The sequence below is a fragment of the Uranotaenia lowii genome, chromosome 3, assembly GCF_029784155.1.
Source record: "Uranotaenia lowii strain MFRU-FL chromosome 3, ASM2978415v1, whole genome shotgun sequence".
Classification (NCBI taxonomy): Eukaryota; Metazoa; Arthropoda; class Insecta; order Diptera; family Culicidae; genus Uranotaenia; species Uranotaenia lowii.
In genome coordinates this window covers 117,057,208-117,069,751 of record NC_073693.1, presented here as the reverse complement: position 1 = coordinate 117,069,751, position 12,544 = coordinate 117,057,208, and positions in this window count along the sequence as shown.

The window sequence follows — 12,544 nt, the reverse complement described above, 5'->3', positions numbered from 1 at the left end:
TCTATAGGGAACAAACAGACAGACAAACATTCATTATTATATATATAGATTAATTTTTTTCATGCCACGTGTCGAAAGCGTATCACCCTCAAACTGCACCGATTAGATATGTTGAATCTCCAGCCATATCGTCAATCGAAGGATGCGCATATTATCCGATATGCGAATTTAGGAACACTGCCCCCTACATGAATCAGAAGATGTAAAAACTTTACGGTTTCGAACGCGTTTATTCATTCTCTTCAAGAAGAACCAAATTATTTAGCTGTAGGAGTTAGTCTGTAATAATCCCACTAATTAAGCTGAAATTTCAAGACGAACATTGAGGAATATAACATACATTGAGAGAAGAGGCTTTCGCATTCCGTTTATGCGGTTGGGCTAAGTTTTGATGCTCGCGTTGTTTGATTTTATATTTAAAATTTTCAGAAACGTTCTGGGTGCTTCAAAATGAATTCAAAAAAAGTGAAAGCCGGTTTTAATAAAAAAAAACATTCAACGCATGACGAATAACGCGAAAAAATCGAGGTGGCTTCTAACGATGAAAAGCCAAAATCGTGGCTCCAGAGATTAATTAAAGCTGTCAGAGAAAGTTCCATTTTTTCGTTTGCGTTCTCATTATCAGTCAATGGATGCATTAAGCAATTCTATCTCAAGTAAATCTGAAAAAAATGAAGTATTAGCTGTATCATTTATAGTCGTCGTGGCTCCAGAGAGCGACACTTTTTGTTATTTTTCTCAATCGATCAGAAAGGAAACAGAACTGCTTATTGACAAAAAGCAAAGATGTCAATCATCTCAAAACACGTCACTTATATCAAAATAAAAGGAAAATAATTCGTTTGTTAGATTCTAAGAGAGATCCGAGGGTGTAAAAATCATTGCTTTAAAATAAATTGAACAAATGCACGCTATTGATTTCGGAAATCCTGGCTTCGGATACCTGAGCCTTACCGTTATTTATGCCATTGGTTCATAAGCGTATTTTTTTTGTTTATATTGTTTTTCAAAAATACCATTCATTGTATTTTTTGATATGTCATCCGAAGTAGTTTTGGTGTGTTTTATTTTTATCTTAATTTGATTCAGGGCCGTAGGAAGAACCGATCCAGGGGGGGGGGGCGAGCTGGGCACCTTAACTTTAAGGGTGCCCTAAATTTTTATGATGAATCCTTAAGAAACAAAACACGGAATTTGTTTTCATCAATGATTAAAATCTTTGAATTTGTTTATGAGTACGGTAAATCTAACTTATTTGATTTGAGCAGAAATAAACTTCTTTTAAGAATAGCCTTCAATAAAAAAAAAACACTTTTTCTTAACTCCAATCAAACAAGGCCAATCTTCCAAACTCTTTTCAATCTGAATCAATATGCGAATTTCAAATGATGAATCTGAATCTGAGTTTTCTAAATTGGATCGTCATTTAGAAACTTAAAATTAAAAAATAAAGTTCGAAAATTAAGTTTAAGAACTTCGAATTTTATTATAAAAAAAGATTCTTCTTTTTTCATATTAGGAAAACTATTACTATTTACAAAATATTGAAAATGCTTATGATTTGCGCGAAACGTGATTTAAATTTGATATGAAAGGCAAAACATAATTGCAATCAATGGTTAAAATCTTTGAAGTTTGTTTATTTGGTATATAAAACTTGTTTGATTTGAGCATAAAATAACTTTTTTTTTGGTAGCCTTTAATTTCTTTTTAAAAAAACTTATTCTTAACTCAAATCAAACAAGCCCCATCTTCCAAACTCTTTTCAATCTGAATTAAAATCCGAATTTCAAATGATGAATATGAATATGAGTTTTCAAATTTGGATCGCCATTTAGAAGCATTGAATTAATAAACTTGTAATAATGTGTGTAAAAATTAAGTTTCAGAACTTCGAATTTGAACATAAAATAAAATTCTTCTATTTTCATATTCGGAAAACTATTACCATAATTGAAAATGCATATGATTTGCGAAAAACATGATTAAAATTTGATATGAAATGCAAATTCAAATTTGAACCAGGATTTGAAGTTGCAGTTTTTCATTTCTAATTTCTTATGATTATTCGAACTGAAAATCAAGAATCGTAAACTGGATACAGAATCAGAAATAGGAAAATAGAAATACAATATTGGTTATGGTAAAATGGAACCAGAACCTCCGAAATAGGTTTAATTTAAAATTTTCTATTCAGAAGCAGAATTTTGAACTTAGAATGGGTTTTTGAGGTTTTGACATAAGTTATTAGTATTGATTGAATAACTCTACTCTGTTATCATAATTGGATTATGAATTAATACCTCGATTTTTGTGGACCATCATGGAGCGGGGGTTAACCCCAAAAACCCCTTCGTTCCTACGGCCATGATTTGAATACTTAATAACCAAAAGTTTTAAAAAATTTCGAATACAACAACAAAGTATAATAAATAAGATGATAAATTCATAGGATCTTCGAAATGTTTATTTTATATGTGTTTAAAATCATGCAATAAAAAAAATCTATAAATTTTCAACTTTTTGCGCTTCGAGGACTTGAAGTTTTTTGTCATTTTTAATTTATGCTGTTGGTTTGATTTTTAATTCATGTTCAAGATCTGAAGCTTCGTTTTTATTAACATATCGTTGTACTTATTGGCAAATTATCTCGAGCATGATATTCATATAGCCAGTGAAACTATCCAAACAAGGTTTGAAAATTAATGGAATTTTCGTATCATAAATAAACAACTGATGATAAAATAAACAGAATATTGTAAGAGAGAACCCTTGTTTGCAAGAGAATAATTTCTTGCAAATCGATTTTTTTCCTTGCTATACAGAGTGAAAACATTTAACTTTAAACACAAAACAATTGTATAAGATAAAATATAACAACGAAAAAAAACTTAATTCGAACTAATTCAAGAAACAGTTACTTTTGACGATCAGAAAAGTCATTCACCGCAGAAACTAAAACATTCGGAAACTATTTAAATGACGACTATCCGAAACAAATTTGGAACAATTCCAAGTGGCACGGCGACAGCTGTTTCAAACTGGCACCAGTCGATCTCGACGATGTAAGTAAGCAAGGGATAAAAACACCCAAATTGTCCCGCATTTATTCGGACCAACTCCCCCCAGTCAGTCAGTATTACTTAGTTACCCAGAAGGGTCATCTTCGCAGCAAATTGGTCACTTTCGAAAGGTTGCTGCTGTAGCCGCGCCATTCCGCCTTTCCGTTCGGTTTCTGAATGTTGCCGGAGATAAAAACAAGAACACAATTTATTAGCTGTCACACTTATCACATTCTTCAACACTTTTGTCTCGACGACGACATTCGTTGCGTTCGTCTCTTCGTTGTTGCAGTTTGGTTTGGTAGTGTTTCTTGTTCAGTTTTCGTTTGGAATGAAAGAAAACGGAACCGGTGCTGATGCTCTCGGGGAGGATGTAGGTTATGTCCACCCTGCTCAGGGTCCTTTCAACCTGCATCCCTCCTCCAAGAGAGAGAGGTTCCCAAAGGACAACAATGATAAATTTGTCCAACCAGCTGACACTTGAAGATCCACACTTTGGGGCACGGATCTGCTACGTTAACGTATCCTGGAAAACCGGCTGCTGCCCGGGCGCAATACTTTGTCACCGGGATTTCAACCGAGGACATGCTGATCCGATCCGGTCAGAAATTAAATTTTCACGCCACATTTTTCAAACCGACTTCTTCAGCGCGCAACTGAAACCCCAAATTGGGACCACGGGGTAAGACGCAAACGGGGAAAACCGAGAAGAAAAACGATTTGCAACGTGGCAGTATTTCCACTAGGTACGACTGTTTTTTTTCTCCTGTTCACTTTTGAAAGTTGTTTGCAAAAGTGTCACTGGCCCTGTTTCTCGATGGGTTCCAAGAGATAAGGAAAACGACCGTCAGCAAGTGAAATTGTCGCACCTGGAATGGTTTTGGAGTGGCAGAGAAACACATTCATTCACACGGGCGTTCCACCCAAAGGGGCCAAATGTACGAAGTGGAACTGCTAAACGATTCAAAGCTGGAAAAGAGGAAAGGAAATTTGAGAGGAAAAGTTCAATCGAAAATTTAATATGGGATATTTTATGCATTTTTCTAAGGACAATCACTAAATTTCTCAAAAATTATGAGATTATTAGAATTTAGTCGATATTCTTGAATGTGTACATTTCTGATTTTTCGCCGATTTCATAATCAAGCAAAAAATCTGATTTAACATCGCCTTATGAAACTGAAAGATACTACAAAAAAAAAACAAAATAGTGAAGATAACGCATAACGAACTCCCAGGGCTAACTGGACACCCCTCTTTTCTAAAGGAACGCGTATTTTCTCAAATAAATTTTCAAGAGAAACAGTTTTGTAGTTCCAATGGTATTGATTTTTCAGCAAAAAAGAAATCTCTTTATCACCTATACAGAAATATTAATTGAAAAAATCAACTAGGTTCTCAAGTGACGAAAAAATTCTAATTTTTGAGCACCTGAAAATCATCTCTGATGATCGTTAAATCATCTTAATCAAGAATCTACGCACTGCAACATAATGTACACATTGTTCCGCAATTTTGACCATTGTTAAATTTTAGATTTTTCACAATAATTAAGTTTAAAACGCTTTTTAACTTAAACTTACAGACTTGGAGCGAACCGAGCATCATTGATCGGGGCACGATGAGCATTTTCTGCTGTATTTCTGCTTAATTGACTTATTCTCATTAAATTAGGAAGAAAAGGTTCCAATTTATACACGCTAATCAAAAGAAAAAAAAAAGAAGGAAATAAGTAATTTAATGTACAAAGTGAACATACAAATTCACATACACATACAAATCTTGATTATATTTGAAAAAAAGTAAGAGAATCTTTCTTTTGCTGGTAGCTAATTTCCTAGCTATCGGACAAACAAAATTTTGACAGCATTTTGTTGCCTGTAAAAAGTACTATCCGACCTTTTTTTTTAAATTTAATATCAACGCGTTTCAAACATATTCAAGTTGCAAGTGAAAAAAAAATAAAAATATTTTGCAAAGATGCCTTCAAAATTCATCATTTTTAAATCGAAAGCTGGCAAAACCGTAAACTATTCGAAAAAATCTAAACGTGAGTGATGGAAAAGTATGCAAACACTGTCAAAAATGTTCACAAAGCTCAAATCATGCGTCTATGGTCACGGGTTAAGAGTAATCAGGAAGTCAGGGATCATACCAGATTTTTTTGTATGTACATATATTTGCAACTAACGATTTTAACTAATCGATTAAACTTTAAGTTCTATCTTATGATATTTTTGCTTCTTATTTGTAAGATTTTATCAGAAGACGTTTCAGTAAACGTTTTTACTGGTCCATGTAAATAAATAAAACGTTCCAGTAAAAACTTTTTTTAGTGGCACTAAAACAATCAAGCTTTGTTAATTCTGAAACAGCAGAATCCACTAAATTGCCCTCAGTTTCTGTCAAATGAAAGTATTGGCACAAAAAGAAGTGGAAATTAAAGGACGATGATACTACCCAAAATACACATTTTAAGAAGTATAAGTTGCCGATTCCAGACACCCTTTTCTAAATGTACTAAGCTTAAATCACTGGTCGTTTAAATAAAGTTAATATACATTTTGGAACTTTTTTCTGTAAATTTAGTTTGTCATAGTATTGAATTCGTAGCTTTTTTTCTTTCCGAAGATTGAAAATTTGACAAACTAGTTTCTTGAATCTAAATAGTATTTTCGAAAATATTTAACCTAGTTTAATCTCTCTACCAACACAATCCAGCGTGACGTGACCACTTTTTGCAGTTTATTTAGCATAAATTGTCATTTATTTAATTTTTTTTAAACTAGCTACATATTTTAAAGATTAAAAATTCCCTATTCAATAAGTTTATCAATTGTCTTTTTCTGACTTGTGTACCGAAACAATTCAAGGAAAACAAGAGTGACATGACGCCAGGCAAAAAAACATTACTTTCCCAAAAAAAAAAACAGAACCGAAAGCGTCTCCCTTAAATCTTAGCAAAAAAGCCATATTCTCATGATTTCAAGCAAATAAGTTATGTCACAAACTTTATTAATACTGCTTTAATACAAAAAAATAAAATATTATACAAAAACAATATTGAAAATGTGACGTGACGCAAACATTTTCAAAAACAGATTTTTCGTATCCGTTTTCATTTCACTTTAACAACATGGTGAATAGTCAATTTCCTAAGAAGAAAAACATAATTTCAACAATGAATTGTCACCAGGCACTTACAAAAATGTTTTGAACTATGACACTTTCTGTTCTCTATTACAAATCTATATCTGACCCGGTGTGTCCTTTTAAATCAAATTTAAACATAGTTCGAAAGCAACCAGTTCAAAATAAGAGCTGCTTAAAAATCTGGCATATTTACTTTATGATTTGTTCAATGTCATGTCAAACGAATCATTTCATACAACGCCAACCTATAAGAAAATAGATGGGTTTCAACTTCGATTGTTGTTTATTCATGTTAAAAATGCCTATATGAATTGTATTTAACAGTAATAAGTATTTGTAATTTAATAAATACTAGCTGACCCGGCAAACTTTGTTAAGCCTGTAATTTTTGAGTATTTTATTATATTTTACCACTGTTCCTTAGTCAGCCTTCCTTTTAAGTGTATAAAAGCTAATGGATATTTTTGTATCAGAAAGAAACGTTATTCGAATTTCATTATTTTAAGTTCATTGAAAAAAAACCACTAATGGAATGGAAAATATCATACATACATTTATATTCAAAACCGGCAGTTCGTGACACAAAAACGCTCATACGATTTGCTCTAATAAGTTCGCTAACTAGAGTTTAGCGAACTTTTTTTCTTGTTGAGATAGCTTATAATAAAGTTCTGCTAATGATCAATTCCGGTAACTTAAGAACGCTTAATCTATCAAGTTTCAATTTAGTTTAGTCATCATTCCTATTCAAAAACTCCTATCTGATAAATTATTATAAAAATGTTGAAGATTGATTTCAACAGAAAATGGATCTTTTTTGCTGGAGTTGTCATAAATAGAGTTGTATTTTCAATTTGTGTTAACCCTTGTATTTAAATACATTACAGTTTTCTTTAAACATGGTCGTCAGAATAGAAAAATTTATAAATGAACCCGGAACATTTAAAGAATAATGAATCTTAAATTAATTTTTAATTTTTTTTTAACTATTTCAAATGTCTTTTTTCGGACTTTGCACTAAATACAGTTATTGAATCTTATTGTGAATTTACAGAGCTGAGTTGGACAAATATTTAACAATTCAGAAAAAGTTACTATTCATTTCATTTTACAGCAACACTTTTCTAATCAATCTAATGTTTGAAAATGTCGAAATTTGTGTCATCATTATCTTTTTTTTCCATTTTCAGTTAGGGATTGGCAAATTGCACTAAGAATTAAAGAATCTAGAAAAAAGAATTTAAACTTTCTTATTTTTAGATTATTTTTCTCTTAATAGGCAAACCCTGAATGAAAGCAAATCTTTTTTGAGTATTTGGAATAAAAATTCAAAATATTCACAAATTACTTAAATTCATAGTTTATGATCGTAAGATAAAAAACTGTAATCCAGAAAGGTAAATTTAATATTTAATATTCTTTAATTTACTTATGCTTGACAGATTGTTTTTTTAGATCTTATATCTGGTACGAAACTTCTTTTGTATTTTTGTGTATTGGTTCAGATTTTCCTCCATACTTAAATGTTCAAAATTTTAGGTGACATGCTTTTTACTTAAAATTTAATTTTTTATTCTTTCAAGTTTTTAGTACTTAATGATATTATTGATGACGATCCTTTTTTCTGGCTTTTGAAACTGAGAGTTGGATCTTATATCAAGATGAAGTCCTATATAGCTAAAATTTACAAAAGTTCCGATTAACCACTGAGCATGAAAGGTAGTGTGGATTTTCCAATGTTTCCTGATCCTCCAATCCGTTTTTATGATAATGATTCAATTTACTTGGAATCACAAAATTAATTACCTTACATGCTCAAACTAATTGCATAAAATCAACAAAAAATAAATTAAGGTGATCTTTTACCAGTTACTAGCTGACCCGGTAAACTTCGTTTTACCTTTTAAAAAAATAAATCGTAATAAATGGTTTATTTCATACACACGTCTTTTACTTCATCGTGCTCGTGAATCGCTTTTTATGAAAATCGTAACAAAATTCCATTGTACGACTTGTGTCCCATTTAAAGTTGATTTTGTATGGGAACCTTCCTTCCATAAAAAAAGAAATTCTTGAAACTATTATACAAACCAACTCTGACCCCAAAAACCCTCGGATACCAAATTTTAATTCATTCCGACCGATCGCTTATACGTGATGGTGTTACATAGAAAATGCCTCCATTTTTATATATAAGAAGATGTGAAGAAGAGATAATTTTGTATAGGGACCCCCCTTCCATAAAAAGTGAGATTTTTGAAACTATAATACAAACCATCTCTGACCCCAAAAACCTTCGGATACCAAATTTTACTTCATTCCGACCGACCGTTTATACGTGATGGTGTTACAAAGAAAACGCCTCCATTTTTATATATAAGATAAGACTTTCTATTGGTGTTTCCAAAACTCATAAAAAATGATTTGATAATGAAATGTTTCAATTCAATCTCATTAAGTTGTTAAGTCTTTTGGAAATTTTACTGCCATACTTCTTGAGTTGCTAAAAAAATATGACATTTCAAAAAAAAAAAAATAACGGTGGACGAACAAACATCTAAAAAAATCTTAGAATTGCCTTGATTCTGATACAAATTTTGTCAATATTCTTCGTACAGGCTTTGCTTTGCTTCGTAGTTGCGGAACCCCATAGAGAAAATCACATCAGTGTATCCATTTTACTGGTGCCACGTGAAATGTACACTTGCAACGAAAATGGGCGCCAAAACTTCCTATAGAGAGATGGATGAACATCAGTAGAGGAGGAGCGGGCTATATGCGCCCATTAAGCAGAATACTGATTTAATCAAATATCACATCGAATATGTGTACAAAAACTATATACACGTGTGCAGGCATCTGTTTTCTATACATTGGAGTAATTTTTATGTTAAAATTTTCTTCTGTTTCCAAAAAAATGATTTTATTATAGGTGTTGTCTAAAATGCCGAATCTCAAACCGTGCGGGCTAAATGCGCCTATATATGTTTTGAACAAAATTTCTGTTTTTTTGGCAATTTTTCCGTATAATTTCATTGAAACTGCTAGAAAGTAATAATTTCCGTACGATAAAGCTGAAGTTTTGTAAAAATCTATGTATATTATAATTTTAAAGAATAAAACAAAAGTTAGGGTTGCCATTCTATGGAGGCAATTCATCCATGAGAAAAACTTTATCAAATCTGATTTTAAATCTTCAATTCTCTCTTAAGATGTTATTCAGAGCTTAGATTTGAAGGTTCAATGATAATAATCATTAATTTATTCTATTTAACCTGTTATTTTAGGATGTAGGCATTTTACAAACATTATGAGGGCATACAAAAACACTCTATTATTCCACTGTATAATCATTATTAAACCTCCACAAAAGCTGAAATATGTTTAATTTCTTAAGTTTATTTGAGTAAGAAACAAAAACCATCCTTGTTTTTGTTTTAAGCTTCTTTATGTATAATTTTTAAAAGTCGAAATATTACATCAAAATGTATCAAATCCTTGTATGATTTTTTTAATTTTTTTGGGTTGGTTAATTCATAAAATTCTTTCTTGCCTTATGTTTTAAGAGTATCGCCCTCAAAATGCATAGGTCAGATAAGCTGTCTAGTCAGCCATTTCATCAAACAGCCGTAGGGTCATTTAACCCGATAGGCCCATTTAGGAAACCTTTCCCCTAAGCCTTGATTGCTTTCGGCGCCTTCCTACTCTGGGTGATTCGAATGAAAAAAAAAATGGGAATTGGGTGCCATGACTTTTATTTGATACGAATAAAAACTAAAAATTAATTTTCAAATTCTCCACAAAAACATTTTCAAAATTATCTGTGTTATTCTTCGCGTGAAGACGAACAAAACAAAAAAAAATCGCATGCAAATCGGATGATCTAGTAAAGAGTTTTGCGTGTTCGTACATTTCTGAATGGTCTGTCTCTCTCCCTGTCTGCCCGACTGCTCGCTTTGGCTTAGCAAAAGCAATTACTAGGACGTTTTTAAACCATATATGGTGTTAAAAAGTGGTGAAAACCTACTAGTCTTTAGTAGAGGTCCTCTTAACTAGGGGGTGCAAAATTATCAATTTAGCATTGAGAAGGCAAACCTAACGATTTTATATGTTTCAGCCTACATTCGGTGATAAACTCGGTTTTTTTTATTTTATTATTATTTTTTTTGATCCCATTTCTTTTAAATTAAAATTACCTACTCGAATTTGAAAAATTTAAGAAAAAAAACCTGACAACTTTGAAGCGCGTTTTCTCGAAACTTAGAAGTGTATTCCAAAAAAAAATACAACACTTTGTTTTTCGGAAAAATTTTGAAATGCATGAATAGAAATTGATGAAATTTTCAGTAAAGCTATTTATTTATAAAATGTTAACATGAAGAAAAGATCATTGATCAGCATTTTTCGGGCACCGTCGTTGAAAATCCAGGTAAATCCCTGTAGTAGACCCCATAACAGCTTGGAATCATCTTTTTGACCAACGTTCCTAGAGTCTTAGAGAATCCAGCTTAAATTTGAATGAAAGTTAAGATGTTTGATTCTATGAAGTTTAGGAAAATGAGAAGTTTTATCAAACGAAATTAGAAAATTTTAATTAGGGAAGTGATAAAAATGGCAATTTTTTTCTGATTGGTTTGTCTAGCTGACTTTTAAACAGGCCTGATTTTTTCTCTACACGATTTAAAAGTTTCATAACTTTAAAATAAACAAACTACGGTGGTCATATCTGGACAAAACATTTGGACCTTTAGCAGGCGGATATTCTGAAAAAAATTGTAATAGACAGAAAGACGAACTCTTCAGTGGGGCAGGACAGGTTTCCAGCCAGAAACATTTCATTGAAAAGTCTCGCTTGGATGTTCCAGAGATAGAGAAGGAAACAAATTTGATGTCTAGTACTTCAGGAGGCTGACAATCTGTGGAAACTGCAAATCAGGCAGTGTTTCATAAAGATTGAAACGATGAATGGCTGAATATACAAAGAAGACTGCCTCTAAATGCAACTATTTCCCTTAAAAGCACTTCAAAAGGTCTAACAAAGTTGATACTCTTTTCAGGTTGGATCTAGAATCGTGCCATTTTACAAAAAATGTGGTGGAGTGATAAAAATTCAAATATTTTATATATGTAAGTGCCGGAAAATCAATCAGCTAAATTTGTCTTACCTTCGACCAGATTAAAAATTTTGATTTATTTTGAAGGTCAAGCTTCATAAAACAGAAAATCTATCCAAGAATAGCACTAATTTGGAAAAAAAGTGGTCCATTCCTTAGTATAAGTTTTAGAGGGCGCACGTGCTGCCCAAAAAATGAAGTCGAAAAACTTCTCAATTGGACGATAGCTTTAAAACTACTTAAGGGGGGAGTAGGGTCTGACGGGTAAAAAAAACACAATTTTCACGATTTTTTTAGAGCTATCGTTCAAACAAATGTATTCAAATTTTTTGCATTATACAAAGCATTGTTAAAAGAACATTTAGTAAGTTTTTCGTAGAAAAAATTCGAAAAATGAGCCGGTGATGGAGCACTTTCAAGGATGCCTTTTAGAAAACAGGATTTGCGATGGACACTGTATCTCAGCACATAATCATCTGAAGTCAAAAAATCAGAGCAAAATATTTTTAATAGATGTTTTTCTGAGCTCCAACGATTTTATTTAACTTAAAAAAAAAATTTGGAATTTTTGTGGCTGTTTGAGGTAAAAAGTACGATTTTTCACGAAAAAATTCGCCATTTTTTATCTGTAAAATCTCCCCAAAGTAAAAAAAAAAGAAAATTGTTGGGTTTTGGTATTTTAAATGTAAAAAATATGTTCCAAATTTGAAAATAATCGGTGAAGTAGTTCTCAAATGACGAAGTCCACAGACTTTAAAAATGTGCTTTCGAGAAAAACGCGTTCTGGTCTCTCTCTCTCTTGCAGTATTAGATAAGAGGAGATAAAGGCCTATAATTTCTACAGTTTTGCTTCGATTGACTTGAAAATTTGACACAACATTCTTGAAGTGTTTTACAATAAGAAAATAAAAAAATAAAAAAATAAAAAATCGATGATGCTGTGGGAGTGAGTGAAGCATACAAATCTTTCTACCACACGGTCGGTCCATTCAGGAGGATTTTTTGAAAATTTTATAAAAAAAGGGCAAACCTGAGAAGGAAAGAAACAGTGCAATGAAAGTGATAGGAAGTTTCTCGAAATTTAAAGTTTTCATTGAATTACAGCAGCAGTGTTAAATCGTACCTAAAGATTAAACAAAAATTTATGTTCTTTTGAAATTAAAAAAAATTGTTTTGGAACACAGAGTTAAAAAAATTTCAAAGAGAAATTTGTGT